The sequence below is a fragment of the Pteropus vampyrus genome, unplaced genomic scaffold, assembly GCF_000151845.1.
Source record: "Pteropus vampyrus isolate Shadow unplaced genomic scaffold, Pvam_2.0 Scaffold32, whole genome shotgun sequence".
Taxonomy (NCBI): domain Eukaryota; kingdom Metazoa; phylum Chordata; class Mammalia; order Chiroptera; family Pteropodidae; genus Pteropus; species Pteropus vampyrus.
In genome coordinates, this window is record NW_011888813.1 from 3275081 (window position 1) to 3281595 (window position 6515).

Here is a 6515-nt window from a genome sequence, read left to right on the forward strand (position 1 = left end):
TCACAGAGGAAATGGCACAGCACAAGAGAACATGGACTCTAGAGACAGATATACTGAAGAATTCCAGCCCTGAAATTTTAGTATTGCCCAGTTTGCTTGCTGGTTAAATAGACTTTTGTGAAATAAATACCATAAAATAACAGCACCAGCCCACAAGATTGTTGTGTGGCTTAGACAGATACAATGCATGCAAAGTGCTTAGCAGAGTGACTAGTCCAAAGTTAATAAATGGTAGCTACAATAATCATTATCATTATTATTATTACCATGACCAGGCTGTTAATACTTTCAACTATTATTACCCTGAGTCAATTACTTGAAAGTAAAATATTTCCAAACATCCTAATCAAAATGAGCTTGTGTCACTTCTAAATATTGGACATTTACGAAGCATGGCAGATTAATAGTAATTGAAATACATTCTGATTTTCCACCAAAAGTGTTCATTTATACCCCGTCATTAAGAGTTTTTACTTACAACATTTTAAGACAACTAATTTTCCTTAAAACACATACAGAAAGAAAGATGCCTAATATTTTAGTCCAGTGACAAATGTGTTCCCCACCTGCGTATTATCTGACAGTTAATTCAACTGCTTGATCAACAAGTCCTGCTTTACTTGTTCAGTTCAGCCAACTCCCATTTCTTTTACTTTTTTCAGCACATAATGTGATAAATGTTTCCACTGCCATGTGCTTCACAGGGTAACTGTGAGGTTGCCAAGGCACACACACATAAAAGTCTCACCAGGAGGAGATGAGGAGGAGGGTAATACAGCAAGGCTGCCACAGCATTCTGGAATTCTTTATGGCTAGAGAAGGCTTGCTATTGAATACAGTTAACCTCATGGTAACTTTTAGTGTAACTGCTTCCTCCCCCATACATCTGATCACAACCAAGGATATAAGGTGGAGACCACCAGCTTGCCACATGCCCTTGCATACCATTTGACAAAATCAGCCTTGCTATTTGCATCTCTCCCTACCCCCATTCCAGCTCAGGATTAGTGCAATGACCTTTTGTAATTGGATGACACGAATTCCTGTCTGGAATCTTATTCTGAATTGTAGTTACAATCATATGACTGTAAGAAAATACTCTGGGCTGTTAACATCAGGCAGCTGGAAGGGTAAACTAAGGTAGGAATCCTTGTTCTACAGAGCTGCCCTTGGCTCTTTCTTTGTAAGAGAACAAAACTGGAAGCACTGTCTAGCCTCGTGGGGAAATAAAGATGAGCAGTTGGCTACTGTTGCCCATAATCATCAAGTCCTTCTCAAATACCAACGTGGAAGATGGTTCTACTAATTTTAGCCTGTTCTTGGAAACAAGAAAGAGTGAGCAGGGACCTTAGTCTAGGCCCACTAATCTCCGTTTTTGGTTTATTGCCCCAGTCATTGGCATTTAGGGTCTATCACATCACTTGCCTATCTCTCCCTCAATAATATCTGCTCTGACACACACAAACACCGAGCCCTCAATAACATCTGGCAATACTGTGATGTCTCTTTTGTTGACTCACTCTTCCATTCATCATGAGTAGTACGCCCAGCTCTCTACTGTCCTTAAATCTCTAGCCTCCCACACCTGCCCAATCCTTTTCAATCGGGGACCTCATCTTCCTCTTTTACAGTGAACACTGAAGCCTTTGCAAAGAGCAAACCTAAAAGGTACATGCATCAACACATGTCGTATCCTTCCAGAGTGAAGAATAGATGATCTCTTTATTTAAAAGGATAATCTATCCATCTGTACCGTGGATCCTCTGACAGTCCTGCCTTTTTAAGAACCTAGTCCTGTGGATGCTCAACCACATTAATTCATTTTCATCCTTTTTCTCTCTGTGGCCTCTTTGCCCTCAATGTTTAATCATTCTTAAGTTTCTCTTCTCTTAAAAAGAAAAAAAAAATCTTCAACTTATTTCTCCCACCCATTACCACTCTATGTTTTTATTCACAGTCACTACTTCTATTTTCGTCCCTTTCGTCCCTTTATTAGCTCCTCGGAATCTTGTCTCCCAGCCTACCACAAATCCCCTAAAACAGTTCTCGCCAAGGTCAACAATGACCTCAATATCACCAAATTTGGTCTAGCTCTGTTTACCTGACTTTTCTATGGTATTCGACACTCTCCTTCCTGTTTGAAATATTCTCTGTTCTTGATTTCAGGTCACGTCTATCTCCTGTTTCCTCCGACCATAGATATCTCTACCTCTTTTCGACTTCCCCAACTCATCCTGCTCAACCTCACCAGTAAATGATGGAATTTCCTAAAACTTAGTTCTAGGTTCTCTTCTCATATAAACTTCCCTAGATGATTCCAACTGCTCTGCACATATTCATTTACCATTGATATGCTAATTAAGCCAAATTAACCTTGCTGCTAGCCTTCTATGAGGTCAATATCTATACAGTTAACTACACATTCATCCTTGTTCACACATTTCAGAGGCACCTTAAATCTAATTTGTCCAAAACCCATCTCAATTTCTTCTTCCAAAACTGTTTAATCTGAATGTTCCCCCATCTAATAGTACTACTATATATCCAACTGTTCACACAGAAACTAGGAAATTATTTTTGATACCTTCTTCTCCTTTAACTGTCACCTCCGATCTAGAATCTGTTTCTCCTTAATAGAGAGAATCGCTATTTCTCTTTGGTCATGTTGCCTTAAAGAACTTCTGGTCCTAGGAGAGAATTATATTAAAATAACACTTTCAGTTCTCTTTCCATCCCTCCTTTCCTCACCCTCCTCAGAGGAGAAGAAATAAATTGCCTTATTGATGAGTTTAGGAGAAGGAGCCAGGCCATTCTGTATTTCCCTCTTTGGCTGTTTATGTTGCAACAGTGGGCACATTCTAAAACACAGAGAAATAAACATAACCAAAATATGCAAGACTGGTACATTATAAACTGGTACATTCTAAAACACAGAGAAATAAACATAACCAAAATATGCAAGACTGGTACATATATAAACATTATATATACATTCTCTCAATAATGTTTTGTACAAACAAAACATTATTGAGAGAAATTAAAGAACTAAATAAACGGAAAGACATCCTATGTTCATGGATCAGAATATTTCATTATTAACATCTACCTCCAAATGATCTACAGATTCCCTACAAATTTTATTGAAATCCCAGCTGGTTTCAATATAGAAATTGACAAGCTATTACTAAAATTCCTATGAAAATGCAGAATAGTCAAAATAATGTTGAGAAAGAAGAACAACATTGGAAGATTCATACTTCTCAATTTTAAAATTATTAAAGAACTATGGTAATCAAGACAGGGTAGTACTGCCACAATGAAAGACAAATAAATCAGTGGAATTATTAATTCTAATTAAGAATTCCGAAATAAAACTTCCTGTTTATAGTCAATTGATTTTCATCAAAGGGACCAACACAATTCAATAGAGGAAAGAATAGTTTTTCTGATAAATGGTTCTGGAACAATAGATATCTGCATGCAAAAGAATGAAGTTGAACACCTACCTCATATTATATATAAAAATTAACTAAAAGTAGATTAGAGATCTAACTGTAATTGATAATTTAAAAATGGATTTAATAAACTATAAAACTCTTAGAAGAAAACAAAGGCATAAACTTCTATGACCTTGGGTTAGCAATGATTTATTACATATTACTCCAAAAGCACCAGCAGCAAAAGAAAAATTGCATAAGTTGGACTTCATAGCAATCAAAAACTTCCATACTTCAAAGGCCACCATGAAGAAAGTGAAAAAGACAACCCACAGAGTGGGAGAAAATATTTGCAAATTATGTATATGTTATAAGAGATTTCTATCTAGACTATATAAAGACAATCTCTTACAACTCAACAATGAAAAGATAAATACCAATTTTAAAAAGAGCTAAAAATCTGAATAGTTCTCCAAAGAAATTATTCAAATAGCCAATAAGCACATGAAATGATACTCAACAATATTAGTTATCAGAGAAATGCAAGTTGAAATCACAATGAGATACTATTTCATGCTCACTCGGATGAATATAATAATAAAAAAAAAACCAGACAAGTGCTGGTGAGGGTGTAGAGATATTGGAGCCCTCATACATTGCTGGTAGAAATGTAAAATAGTGCAGCCACTTTGGAAAACCATTTGGCAGCTCCTAAAATATTAAACAAAGAGTTACCATATGATCCAGAAATTTCACTCTTAGTTATGTCTCAGAGAAATGAAACTATGTGCACATGAAAACTTGTACATGAATTTCATAGCAATATTATTCAGCATAGCGAAGTGAAAACAACCTAAATGCTCATCAACTGATGAATAAACAAAATGTGGTACACCCACACGGTGAAATACTATTCAACAATAATAGGGAATTAAGGACTAATACGTGCCACAACACAGATGACCCTCAAAAACATTAGAGTATCTGAAAGAAGCCAGTCACAAAAGACCACGTATTGTATAACTTCACTTACATTAAATGTCTAGAACAGGCAAATCTATAAAGACACAATTACTTCATGTGCAATTATGTTGAAAACACTGAATTTTTCATTTTAGACAGGTAAATTTTATGGTATGTGTACTACTTTCCTATCTTCGAAGTAAGCAAACTCACACATCTCTTACCTTTAGTACCCTGTCAAATCTTTCTAACCCAATCAGAAAAGGTTCTCTGCTTTTAAGAACTCATGTCATGAGACTAAACCCACTTGGATAACTCAGGATACAATACCCATCTCGAGATCCCTAACCTTAATCACATCTGTGAAGTTCTTTTCATCAGAGAAGATAACATATTCAGAGGTTTCAGGGTTAAGTTATGGACATCTTTGAGCATCTGTTAATTTGCCTATCACACTTTGTAAATTGTTATCTCAATAAATGTTTTTTTTAAAAAAAGCATGTGCATTCTGCCCTTCTGCTTCCAGGTGGACTCATACCAGAGTCAGAGCCCAGCTTTGGCTTGCAGAGGCGGTTTGGAAGCCCATCTCTCTCTCTCTCTGTCCCTATGATGGGGCCTGCACAGATATGAGATACCAATCCAAGGAAAGTGGATCTATGGGCTATAAAACTCCCTTAGTGGGTCATTTCACATTCTAGACTTGGACAGAATGCATTAGGAAAGAATTGGTCACACACCTAAGCTTCCCTTGAATGATGTAATTGTCTCATGGGTCAACTTTCCTCAATTTATTCCAAACTCAGAGGATAGAGAAAGAGGATAAACTGCTGTCCCCAGAAGCTCAAGCATTAATTTTGTCTTCTGGATAATGCTCATAAACATCAATTTTACTCCATCTTCACTGTCACCACCTTACTTTAAGCCTCAATCATGGCTCAACAAGATTATTAAAATGACTGCTTTGCATATTTTCTCTTCTTCTAATCCATTCTCCTAACATGCAGCCAAAGTAACCTTATTAAAATGCAAATCTCACCATGCGATTCTGCTGCTTAAGCCTCCACTTTGCTTCTCATTACTATGGGGATAAAAAATTTTAAATGTCCCACATACTTTGGCTTCCAACCCCAGCGACAGCCTCCACTTAAGCCATTCGTCTCTTGATCATCACATCTCGAAGCCCTCGTGTGCTGCTTTTTTTTCCAGGTGATCTTCCTGTCCTCTCGGTCTTCACCTGGACAATTCCATCATAGCCCACAATGTCTGATTAAACTTCCCTTCCCAGAGCTCCCCTCAAAGAAAACTTACCATTGTGCACTTTTCTTTAGTGTCTTTTTCCTTTGAGAAACTTATTATAACTTTTATTTAATATTAATTAATATTATCCATCACTTTCAATCCCAACTGGTACATTAACACACCATTACTAGTGTAAGAAAGAAAGTCACAATGGCGTTCCCACTGTCCCATGACTATATGATAACTGAAGAGAAATCACTCTGGGAAAGATGGCACAACTCAAAAGACTTGTTCTGATATAATTTTGTACCCTTTGTCAGGTGGTAGAATATGCATAATAGGACTATGCAGACACCCATAAAAAATCATAAATAAGTCCATGAAAAAATAGCCATATTATAGAAATTAATATTTCAATATTTCATATTTGTTTTTTCTGCTATTTTCATAACACAATAATAAACAATCCAATTTTTAAATGATTGAAATCATGGGGTTAGAAGGGACTTCAGATTATCACTAATAATCTTATTATTATTTATGTGGTAGCATATAAAGAAGCAGAGTAGACAGCGAAAAAGCCTTTAAATTTTAAGTCTCAACTATGCCACCTGGTAGCTGTGTGACTTGAGGTAAATTATTTAACCTCTCTTAGCCTGCATTTCTTTATCTGTAAATAAGAACAGATTATAATACCTAACTCAAATGGCTATAAAAAGTAAATTATGATATTTTGAAGCAATTAGCACAGATTGTTAATGTTAAACACACACAATAATGTTAAACACAATAATTCTAGATTTGTAGATTTCATGAAAATTTTATATATAAAATATATGCACATTACGTATAAAATAGATTACATATGTAATATAT

At 35.9% G+C, this 6515-nt stretch overlaps 1 protein-coding gene across 1 annotated transcript in view; it reads right to left on the reverse strand.

Moving 5' to 3' along the window:
* The window catches only part of DIO2 (iodothyronine deiodinase 2), a 173013-nt gene extending 172179 nt beyond the window's left edge, over window positions 1-834 (reverse strand). Inside the window, exon 1 of the mRNA XM_023528824.1 lies at window positions 749-834. The gene's annotated coding sequence lies outside the window, so the exon portion shown is untranslated. The remainder of the gene's footprint in view (window positions 1-748) is intronic.
* Between the last annotated feature and the right edge of the window lie 5681 nt (window positions 835-6515).